This window comes from Rutidosis leptorrhynchoides, chromosome 9 (genome assembly GCF_046630445.1).
Source record: "Rutidosis leptorrhynchoides isolate AG116_Rl617_1_P2 chromosome 9, CSIRO_AGI_Rlap_v1, whole genome shotgun sequence".
NCBI classification, from domain to species: Eukaryota; Viridiplantae; Streptophyta; class Magnoliopsida; order Asterales; family Asteraceae; genus Rutidosis; species Rutidosis leptorrhynchoides.
In genome coordinates, this window is record NC_092341.1 from 146,942,634 (window position 1) to 146,955,829 (window position 13,196).

A 13,196-nucleotide genomic window follows, 5' to 3' on the forward strand; every position below is an offset into this window, starting at 1 on the left:
TACTATCCTTTGTAGGAGCAATAGTAAAGATCACCCTATAGTTTTTCGGTCTGGCACAAGGTCCTGTCTTCGACCATGCTATGCAACTACCATTCTTACGGTTGACACCCGATTTGGTTTGGGTGACATAATGAATTCCAGGTGAATTCCTAGGATTTTACGTTCAATGGAAATGAACGCATTAAAAATGGGTTTTTCAGAAAACAAATTGGTTTGTAATTTGATCAAAATATCTTCTCGTTCAAGCTCGAGTTTAGATATCATCGAATTCCATGAGTTTGTAATTCTCAATCTTTAAAGTCAATCTTAAGGATTGAGTAATATCAGGCTTAAAAGCTGATTTTTGATCTTTAAGAAGATTATCCTTTCTAGGGGTCTGATTCATTAGTCTTATCAAGCTAATTTGCACGGCACTCTCCCCATTTTACAAGACAGATCCTCTCATGGTTAGGATAAGTCTGACCACTTGGTGACCCTGTTTGATGCTGAGGTCCGTGGATTTCCTGCTGATTTTAGAGATGACTTTTCTAGATTTTTCGTCAACCTACAGCTGGTCTGGATGACAACTTCTTGACCTAAATCAAGAAGCGCGTGTCTTTTTCGGAAGACTTTACTTCCTTTTAATGATGGAATTGATTCATCGTGTAGATCCATCTTTCTTTCAAATTTATTACAGTAAATCGGGTAAAACTGATTAGTTTAGTCCAAAGCAAAAGTACCTATAATAATCTTGTACAAACATATGTGATATGTGTTTTAAATAACTTGGTAAATTCTTCCCACACTTAGCTTTTATTTATTCTTTTCTTTGCCTTTTTATTCTCCTCTATTCCATTTTAAATGAATTCTAACGTTTTGGGTTGTTTCTCCATTTATGTTCTCTCCGAGGTAACAATAATTTCGGTATTATAACCTAGTTTTATCGTTCATAAATATGTATAAATATGATTTTGAATTCATTTAGTTGAAATTTTTTCAAATTTTCACAAAATTTAGCAATTAAACTAAGTGTAAACCCGATAGAATTTATAACCCTTCCCCACACTTGAGATCATGCAATGCCCTCATTTGCAAGAAATCAGTAAAAATTTAAATTCATGAGGGTGATTAGTGTAGAAAAATGATTAAAAATACCGAGTTTGCAAACATATTGGTTTATATCACATTTGATATTTTACGTCTGGTCGTTAAAATTAGTAGCTTTTGCTGAACTTTAATGTCAGTCTTTGAAAATGCGTTGTTTTACCCTGTTTTGTACATAAGATAAACTACAAATATATATATATATATATATATATATATATATATATATATATATATATATATATATATATATATATATATATATATATATATATATATATATATATATATATATATATATATATATTATAAAACCTTTATTTATTAAAACAATTTAAATGAATAATTTTTTTAAAATTTTGTTTCCTTTTACTTTAGGTAGTTTAAGTATGTTTACCTAGTCCGTCCCTTGACAAAATTTACAATTTGTCGTTTTAAAAGCTATTGTTTTAAAAGCAAAGATTTTTGGGTTTTAAATTTTTTTGGTATACTTTAGATCAATAATATTAAAAATAATGATAACAAAATTTTTCGCCCCGTCCTTGGGTAAAGCAATTTCGGTTCCATGACCTAGTCTTCAACTTACGATGAATTTTAGAAATCATTTTTTAAACTTAATGAAATAAAGTAATTTTTGTTTTTAAAATCACACAAAACTTAAATTGAAAAAGCGTATTAATTTCATACAAAACCTACAAAACAAAAATTCAGAATGGGAGGAGAAAACCAGTTCTTTAGTGTCTGCTAGTGGAAAAGACCAATCAGATTCCATTCTCGGAACTACACAAGAACAGAACAACTAACCCTAGACATCATTATTTCTTAGAACATTTGAATCTCCCCACACTTAGGTAGCTATGGTGTTGAAATTGTGGTAAACTTCATTGTCAATTTCTCTTGGACCATAATCAACTTGCACATCTGTGACTTTTGCTTTAAGCCATTGGTCGGATTCTTGTGTAATATCCACAAATTCAATTAGTTTTGCATTTTCTTTAGGCGATAGATTAGATACTAACCGGTTACATAACTTAAAGTTCCCCATGGTTCTAGCATCGCGAATCCATTTAATAAGTTTCTTCATTGAACAATTAATAACGGGGTCATTTAATTTCATGTCAACAATGGGGTTCTTTGTTATCAGGTCATCATTAGGTTTTACTTCATCTTCCCCACACTTAGGCGTATTATTATTGCTAAGCACTATCATTGGAGTTGGTAAAATAACATGGTTCTTACCAATCATTTTTGTTGGTTCAACGGTTTTGGTTGGTGGAGATTTAGACTTTCGACTCACAAAGGTGATCGATTTTTCACCATCACTAAGTGTCTTTCTACCCTCTCTTACATCAAATAACGCCCCGGTGGACGCTAAGAATGGTCGACCCAAAATTAGAGGAATGTTTGGGTCCTCTTCTATGTCAATGATAATAAATTCGACTAGAAAGGTTAAATTACCCACTTGAACGGGTAGATTGTCAGCAATTCCAACTAGGTGCCTAATGGTTTGATCAAAGAGTCTAACACTCATTTCCGTTGGACTTAACTCACCTACTCCTAATCTCTTATATAATGAAAGAGGCATAACACTCACACTTACACCTAAATCTGCTAGTGCATCATACATGACACAATCACTAAGTAGACAAGGAACAATAAATTCACCCGGATCACCCAACCTGGGTTGACGTTTTGGTGGAACTTTCTTCACCGGGTTTACTTTTACGGTTTTTGTTTCTTGCACTTTCTTATTCTTCTTCTTCTTTCCAGAGGAATCACAAACTTTATTACTTATTACTTGCTCATACTCAACTCCTTTTCTTGGAAACGGGATGGGTGGTCTGTATGGTGCCACCACTGGCTTTACATACTGGGGTAGTGGTGGTGGTGGTGGTGTTGTAACTTCTTCATTGTTACTTACATCTAAAACATTCCCATCTTCTGATGCTGGTTTTTCAGAATTTGTTGAAACCATATTAACATTCTCATTCCGAGGATTTACTTCAGTATCACTCAGTAGCTTTCCTTGTTCCCTCTTACTCATCATGCTATCAAGAGTTCCTACGTGTTTTTCTAGATTCAAAATGGAAGCTTATTGAGTTCTTAATGACTGATCAAACCTCTCATTTGTTTGGGTTTGAGATGTTATAAATTGTGTTTGAGATTCCATTAGCTTTGCCATCATTTCTTCTAGATTTGGCTTTTTCTCTTCGGTTTGTTGTGGTGGTTTATATAAGCTAGGTCTTTGTTGATTGAAAGTGTTGTTTTGAGTTGGTTGGTTATTCGGACCTTATTGGTTATACGAGTTATTGTTTGGCCCATTTGGATTGTAAAGAATGTTTTGATTTCGATTGAAGTTTGGCTTTGGCGGTTGATAATTATTCTGATAATTATTTTCTGGCCTTTGGTTCATGTAGGAAACATTCTCACGTTGTTCCATCGTTTGCTCAGTGTGACAATCTTTCATTAAGTGTGGTCCACCGCATTGCTCACAACTGATTCGTATTGCGTGAATATCTTTATTCATCTTTTCCATTCGTCTCTCGAAAGCATCTATTTTTGCGGAAACGAAATCAAAGTCATGGCTAGAATCGGCTCTAGCTGCTTTAGATGAACGAAAGATATCTTTTTCCTGGTGCCACTCATGCGAGTGGGATGCTGTATTATCAATTATCTTTTGAGCTTCAGTTGCAGTTTTCTTCATAATGGAACCACCAGCTGCTATGTCGATGTCTTTTCGTGTAGTGATATCGCATCCTTGGTAGAATATTTGTACTATTTGATAAGTATCTAAACTGTGTTGAGGACATCCTCTCAACAATTTTTCGAATCTTGTCCACGCCTCATATAATGTTTCATTTGGCTTTTGTGTGAACGTAACAATTTCTCCTTGAAGTCTCACGGCCTTGGATGCTGGAAACAATTGTTTAAGAAATTTTTCAACTAAAACATTCCATGTATCAATCGCCCCTTCAGGTAATGATTCTAACCAATCTTTGGATTCTCCCTTTAAAGTCCAGGGAAACAACATGAGATAGATCTGTTCATCCTCAACCTCTCTGATTTTGAATAGAGTACAAATCCTATTAAAGGTTCGAAGATGTTCGTTTGGATCTTCTTTTGCCGTACCACTATATTGGCATTGATTAGTTACCATGTGTAGGATTTGTCCTTTGATTTCATAATCTGGTGTATTAATGTCTGGCTTAATAATGGCGTGACCTTGGCCAATGCGTGTGGATCTCATTCGGTCTTCCATACTTAGAGGTTCAGTTACTTCCATTATTGAATTTGTTGAATACGAATCACTAGAGGATTCTGATTTAACGGTTTGTGGTTCAGGAGGAATGATTAGTGTTTCAGGATCTTGGAATTGTCCTCGAATATCCTCCGGGTTCTCGGTAGTGAAGTCGGGTTCAAAAAATGGATTATCAGAAATTTGAATTGGAGTACTTGGTCGACTGGATGACGATTCTAAAGAAAAATCAACAACAACAATGTTGGCTAGATGTCTTGATCGAGTTACAGGTGGTGAACGTTTTGATCGGTGCATTCACTGAATATCCTATTAGTTATTAAAGATAAAAATTATACAAGTTATCAAATAATAGACTTTTCTGATTTTGCCCATGTTTCGAATAGCCAATAGATGCAGCAGGTAGCCAGGACCCTTTAAATCAGAAGCCCACAACTCGCCACTAACAAATCCAACTATTACTACGAACCAGAAAATTTTGAATGTCTATCAATTTAACCACTTAAAATAATTTTTCAATGAAATTTAAAGAAATTTTTGAGAAGAAATAGAAAATTCTATGTCCTAAAAACTAGAGCGTCGAGAAATAAGAAAGAAAAAGAGTGCGTCGAAAAAGGTCGAAAAATAATAAAAAGAACGTAGCGCGTTGAAACTTAAAAGTCTAAAAACTAATAATTAAAAGTTACGTCTAAAAGTATTAAAGCTTAAAAGGAATACTATATCCAAAACGGCAATAAATTAAAAAGTACTAAATCTAAAAACGGCGTCGCAAAATTCTAAAGCACTTAAATCTTAGTCTAAAGAAAAAGTACTGAAGGGATTTTACAGCAAAGCCTAAAAATCTAGAAATAAAAATAACTATGGCAAAAACTATGACTTAAAACTAAATACGAACGAAAAATACAAATATTACGCTAAAACAAATTAAAAGATACAAAATATAAAAATAAACTTAAAGTTGTAAAAAGTACAATTTTTATAAATATATTATTTATTTATAAAAGTATTAAGTTTATAAATTTAATAAAACTAAATTAAAACTAAAAATACAAATTAAAACTAAAAACTAAATTAATTAATTAATTAATTAACCCTAATTAGGGTTTAGAATAATAATAATAATTAATAATCCACAATTATTGCTGTACTAGGTCAAAATGTGGCGTGTCAGAGCAGGCCATGCGATCGCATGGATATCCCGTTATATTTTCATGCGGTCGCATGGGCTAGGGTTATAGGCCTGAATATGGGCTGCTACAGTACCAGGGCGAGTGATTTTACTTTATATATATATATATATATATATATATATATATATATATATATATATATATATATATATATATATATATATATATATATATATATATATATATTTTTTTTTTTTTTAATATATGAAATATAATTTATAATAAAAACTTATATTTAAAAAAAATACTTATTAGTTTTTATAACTTTTCACAATGAATAAAAAAATATAAACTTTTTAATTTAACTAAACTTAAAAATATAGATATATTTTTTTTTATTTTTATATTTAAAAAAAAATAGATTACAACTTAATAAAAAAAAATTTTTATATAGCGTTTCGCTTCTGGCGTTTAAGCAGTCCCCGGCAGCGGCGCCAAAAATACTTGATGTTAAAGCGAAGGGGTACAAAATAGTTATATTTTTACTACAAAATACTATTAAATACGATACAATTTTACACAAGTTATTTATTTATTTATAGAGTGGAAATACCTAAACATTGCTACAACACTTATAGGCAGTGTACCTAATCGTACAGTAGTGTAGTTTTTAGTAAGTCCGGTTCGTTCCACAGGGATCTTAGCCAAGTTTAACGCTATATTTTTAAAACTATATTTGTAAATATATAAATATATATAAGTAGTATTATTATTATAAAGGAGTTTTTACAGTTTAATGACCGGTTTGTCGATTTTAAAACTTTAGTCGCAGTTAAAACCTAATGTAAAATATTAAAAATAAATATAACTTAATTTTAAGCGTAAAGTAAATAACTATAATGAAATTGCGATAAATAAAAGTGCGATAAAATAAAATTGCGATAATTAAAAAGTACGATAATTAAAAGTGCATTTAAATAAAATGACAGTAAATAAAAGTGAGATAATTAAAATTGCAATTAAATATGAAATAAAGGAATTATGCTTATTTAAACTTCCATAATCATGATGTTTGACGTGTTGATTTTAGTTTATTACCATGGGTTAATTGTCCTTTGTCCTGGATTATTCAATATGTCCGTCTGGTTTTTGTCCATAACAGTTCATCAGTCATAAATATAAAGTGCGAGTGTCCTCGTCAAATTATCCTTATATCCGAAGTCAAATATTCCAAATAATTGGGGACTTAAACTATAAATACACCAAGTGTCCTTGTATATAATTCACCCCTATTTTAATAAGTCCATTAACTATTAATCCATTCTCGTGTCCGGTTAAATGAACGATTATTAGTACTTATAAATATCCCGCCCATCGTGTCCAATCGAGTGTATGTGGTTATTTATAGGTACGTCCAATTGTAAATCTTTATATTAAATTAACAAACTCTCATTTAATTAAAAAAATATAAAGTCCATTAATAGCCCATAGTCTAATTTCCACAAGTGTCGTTCTTTTATCCAAACCCCAATTATGGTACAAAGCCCAATTACCCAATCTTAATATTTAGCCCAACATCACGATTACTTCGGCATTAAATAAGCATAATAATAATTTAGCTACGAGACATTAATTTAAAAAGGTTGAACATAACTTACAATGATTAATAATAGCGTAGCGTTACACGGACAGAATTTCGACTTACACCCTTACAACATTCGCTAACATACCCTTATTATTAAATATAAATTAAAATTAAAATTAAAATTGTAATATATATATATATATATATATATATATATATATATATATATATATATATATATATATATATATATATATATATATATATATATATATATATATATATATATTACAGAGAGATAGAGAGGATAGATGGTGTGCACAAAACGTCCGAAAAATGCTGAATTTATAGATGTGGCCTGACTTTTGGCCCCATGCGATCGCATGGAAATTGTGCTTCCAGGCCATGCAATCGCATGGCCCTCTGATCCAGCTCACATAATTTTGTTTTCTTGTTTGCTGACATTTCTATTAAATAATATAATATATATATATATATATATATATATATATATATATATATATATATATATATATATATATATATATATATATATATATATAATTTTAAGAATTAATTATATATTATATTATATTCATGTGCATAGTTGACTTGTAATTTTTAGTCCGTTGCATCGAGCGTTGAGAGTTGACTCTGGTCTCGGTTCTGGATTTTCGAACGTCCTTTCGTACTGATAATGCTAAAAACGAACATATATTTCATAGCATTATTCCTCAAGAAAGACAAGCTTTTAGTTGCAATTGTTCTATTTACAAGTGATATTCGTTTAAATAATAAAAGGTGAAGACAAAAGACAGATTCGACGAATTGAAGACGCAAACGACCAAAAAGCTCAAAAGAACAAAAGACAATCAAAAAGGTTCCAATTATTGATAAGAAACGTCTCGAAATTACAGAAGTACAAGATTCAAAACGCAAAGTACAAGATATTAAATTGTACGCGAGGACGTTCGAAAATCCGGAACCGGGACTAGAGTCAACTCTTAACGCTCGACGCAACGGACTAAAAATTACAAGTTAACTATGTATATAAATATAATATAATATATAATTAATTATATTAATTATATATATATTATATATATATAATAAAAACCGTCGGCAGCAAGAAACTCCAAGGGTGTGAGCTGTAAATACCTCTCCGCGACTCGCGGAGTTTGAAGGGCATTTTGCCGCGAGTCGCGGAGCCCCAAAAATCAAGTCTGGCTATAAAGCCAACCGAATTCTGATCAAATTTCATATCATCTTTTTTCTCTTCCTCTTCATACGTAAATATATTTATATTTATAATTTATATTTTAATTTTAATTATAATTCTAATAATAAGGGTATGTTAGCGAATGTTGTAAGGGTGTAAGTCGAAATTCTGTCCGTGTAACGCTACGCTATTTTTAATCATTGTAAGTTATGTTCAACCTTTTTATATTAATGTCTCGTAGCTAAGTTATTATTATGCTTATTTAAAACGAAGTAATCATGATGTTGGGCTAATTACTAAAATTGGGTAATTGGGCTTTGTACCATAATTGGGGTTTGGACAAAAGAACGACACTTGTGGAAACTAGACTATGGGCTATTAATGGGCTTTATATTTGTTTAACTAAATGAAAGTTTGTTAATGTTAATATAAAGATTTACAATTGGGCGTCCCTATAAATTACCATATAAACTCGATCGGACACGATGGGCGGGGTATTTATATGTACGAATAATCGTTCATTTAACCGGACACGGGAATGGATTAATAGCCACTAGAATAATTAAAACAGGGGTGAAATTACATTCAAGGGTAATTGGTGTAATTGTTAACAAAGTAGTAAAACCTTGGTTTACACGCAGTCGATAACCTGGTGTATTCATTAAACAAAGTATTAAAACCTTGTTACAAATTCGGATCCCCAATTAGTTGGAATATTTATCTTCGGGTATAATAATAATTTGACAAGGACACTTGCAATTTATATTTATGACTGATGGACTGTTATGGACAAAAACCAGACGGACATATTGAATAATCCAGGACAAAGGACAATTAACCCATGGGCATAAAACTAAAATCAACACGTCAAACATCATGATTACGGAAGTTTAAATAAGCATAATTCTTTTATATCATATTTAATTTCCTTTATTTTATATTTAATTGCACTTCTAATTATCGCACTTTTATTTATTGTTATCGCACTTTTAATTATCGTACTTTTTAATTATCGCAATTTTATTTTATCGCACTTTTATTATTCGCAATTTCATTATCGTTATTTACTTTACGCTTTAATTTAAGTCTTGTATTTATTTTATATTTTACATTAGGTTTTAACTGCGACTAAAGTCTTAAAATCGACAAACCGGTCATTAAACGGTAAAAACCCCCCTTTATAATAATAATATTACTTCTATATATATTTGTATTTTTATAAAAGTAAACTAATATAGCGTTGAGCTTTGTTTAAAGATTTCCCTGTGGAACGAACCGGACTTACTAAAAACTACACTACTGTACGATTAGGTACACTGCCTATAAATGTTGTAGCAAGGTTTAAGTATATCCATTCTATAAATAAATAAATATCTTGTGTAAAATTGTATCGTATTTAATAGTATTTTCTGCTAAAATTTAATAGTATTTTATACCCCTCTGCTTTGACATCAAGTTTTTTTTGGCGCCGCTGCCGGGGAACTATCTTAAAAGCCGGAAGCGCAACGCTAATAAAAAAAAAAAAGATTTTTAGTTACTTTTATTAAAAATTCGCTTTTGTAGAAATACGTTTTAATTATTCAAAAATATAAAAAGAAAAACAAAAATATATGTATTTTTAAGATTTTGTAAATATTTAAGTTTTATAAGTTTCTTTATTTCTATTTTAGTTTATAAAAATATAAGTTTTATTTTAAAATCGTTTATTTAAATTAAAAACAGAAAACATAAAATAAATAAAAAAAAAATAAAGAAAAACGCGTAAAAAGTAAAACCTGTCAACTGAATTCTGGATCCCCGCGACTCGCGGGATTTTCTTCTCTCTTTGCCGCGACTCGCGGAGGGCTTCTGACACACGGACAAAAACCCTAATCAAGCATTGATTACGGGTATTTTTAATTATTATTATTATTAAAACCTAATTATAATTATTATTATTATTATTTTTAGTTTTAGTTTTATTTTTACTTTTTATTTATTTATGTATTTAGTATTAATTAAGTTTTTATTAAATTGTAAAATTAATAGTTTTATTAAATAAATAATATAAAAATAATATTTTTATAAAAATTGTACTTTTTACAACTTTTTGTATATTTTTATATTTTGTACCTTTTTAATCGTTGTAGCGTAATATTTGTATTTTTTAGCTCATATTTAATTTTAAACTTAGTTTTTGCTATAGTTATTTTTACTCCTAGATTTTTAGGCTTTGCCGTAGAATTCCTTAAGTGCTTTTTCTTTAGACTAAGATTTAGGTGCTTTAGAATTTTGCGACGCCTTTTTAAGTTTTAGTTTCTTTTTAAGTTATTTCCATTTGGGATTTAGTTTTTCCTGTAAGCTTTAATATTTTTAGACACCTTTTACTATGTATCAATTATCATTTCAATTAGTAATCTCAATTTGCGATTATAATTTTAAGTTAGTTGTAGTAATAAGGTTAAATTAGTTAAGTATTTTTAAGTTTTGATAAGTTTCTTTATTTTTCCGTCACCTTTTATTTTTCAATCATTTTTTCTTTTTCGACCTTTTTCGACGAACTCTTTGTCTTTCTTATTTCTCGCCATTCTAGTTTTTAGGACTTAGAATTTTTTTTTCTACTTCTTATCTAAATTTCTTAAAATTACGAAAATTTATTTTGAGTGGTTAAATTGATAGACATCAAAATTTTCTGGTTCGTAGTAATAGTTGGATTTGTACGTGGACCGGGTTATTGGAGCCAAACAGTCCTCAATTATATTGAGACCAAACGAATCCTGCCCCTCTGCTGCATCTTTTGGCTATTCGAAACGTGGGCAAAATCAGAAAAGTCTATTGATTGGATAACTTATTATAATTTTTCTTTCCTTTTTAAAACTAATAGGATATTCAGTGAATGCACCGAGCAAGACGTTCATCACCTTTTGTACGTTCACCACCTGTAACTCGATCAAGACATCGTTTAACAAATATAACCGCCGTTGATTTTTCTTTAGAATCGTCATCCAGTCGACCAAGTACTTCAGTTCAAATTTCCGATAATCCAGTTTTTGAAACAAACCTCACAATTGAGAATCCAGAAAATATTCAGGAACGGTTCATAGATCCTGAACCATTAAACTTTCCTCCGGAACCACCAATCATTCAAACAGAGATTGTTGAGGAACGAACTATTAAATCAGAATCATCTAGTGATACCGATTCAACAAATTCAATTATGGAGAATCTGGAACCTTTAAGTATGGAAGACCGAATGAGAGCTAAACGCACTGGCCAAGGTCACGCAATTACTCATCCAGACATTAATGCGCCAGATTATGAAATCAAAGGACAAATTCTACACATGGTGACTAATCAATGCCAATTTAGTGGTGCGCCGAAGGAAGATCCAAATGAACATCTACGTACCTTTAATAGGATCTGCACACTATTTAAAATACGAGAAGTGGAGGATGAACAGATATATCTCATGTTATTTCCCTGGACTTTAAAGGGAGAAGCCAAAGATTGGTTGGAATCGTTACCTGAAGGGGCGATCGATACATGGGACGTTTTAATTGATAAATTTCTTAAACAATTCTTTCCTGCATCTAAAGCCGTAAGACTTCAAGCAGAAATTGTTACGTTCACACAGAAGCCAAATGAAACTCTATATGAGGCGTGGACAAGATATGGAAAGTTATTAAGAGGATGTCCGCAACATGGTTTAGACACCTGTCAAATAGTACAAATATTCTACCAAGGATGCGACATCACTACAAGGAAAGATATAGATATAGCAGCTGGTGGTTCTATTATGAAGAAAACCGAAACTGATGCTTACAAAATTATTGATAACACTGCTTCCCACTCACATGAGTGGCACCAAGAAAAAGATATTATTAGATCATCTAAAGCAGCTAGAGCCGATTCTAGCCATGACTTAGATTCCATTTCGGCAAAGATAGATGCTTTCGAGAGACGAATGGAAAAGATGACTAAGGATATTCACTCAATACGAATTAGTTGTGAGCAGTGTGGAGGACCACATTTGACAAAAGATTGTCTCAGTATTGAATTAACAATGGAACAAAGAGAGAATATTTCATACATAAACCAAAGGCCTGGAAATAATTATCAGAATAATTATCAACCGCCAAGACCGATTTACAATCAAAACTAGAATTATAACCGAAATATTCCATACAATAACCAACAAGGTCCTAGCAATCAACAAGTATCCAATAATACTTATAATCATCAAAGACCGAATTTTCAAAACAAACCACCACAACAAACCGATGATAAAAAGCCGAATTTAGAAGATATGATAACGAAGCTAGTTGAAACTCAAACGCAGTTTTTCACATCTCAAAAACAAACAAATGAACAAAATGCTCAAGCATTTAGAAATCAACAAGCTTCTATTCAAAATCTGGAACAAGAAGTAAGTAACCTAGCAAGGTTGATAGGTGAAAGAAAACCGGGAAGTCTACCTAGTGATACAAATTCTAACCCCCGGAATGAAACAGCTAAAGCTATTACCACAAGAAGTGGTACAACACTTAAACCACCTGAAATACCTGTAACTTCTGATGAAACTATTCCTACTCCACAAGAACCACAACCTGATCAAGATAAGGAAAAAGAACCGGTAGTTGAAAAGGTTAATGAAGATAACACAGTTAAGGATAAACCTTATGTTAAACCATACCAACCACCACTTCCTTATCCGAGTAAAATGAAGAAAGAAAAACTTGAAGCCGAGCAATCCAAATTCTTGGATATGTTTAAACAAATAAATGTAAATCTTCCTTTCATTGATGTGATTTCAGGAATGCCAAGATATGCTAAATTCTTGAAAGATCTAATCACGAATAGAAAGAAAATGGAAGAACTCTCGGCTGTTACTATGAATGCTAATTGTTCAGCAGTGCTGTTGAATAAGATACCAGAAAAACTATC

At 31.1% G+C, this 13,196-nt stretch overlaps 1 non-coding gene across 1 annotated transcript; it reads left to right on the forward strand.

Moving 5' to 3' along the window:
- Nucleotides 1-3,875: 3,875 nt before the first annotated feature.
- Nucleotides 3,876-3,982, forward strand: LOC139869704 (small nucleolar RNA R71). The gene has a single exon (XR_011766287.1). It is a non-coding gene; the product is annotated as a small nucleolar RNA R71 (small nucleolar RNA).
- The last annotated feature ends 9,214 nt before the right edge of the window (nucleotides 3,983-13,196 follow it).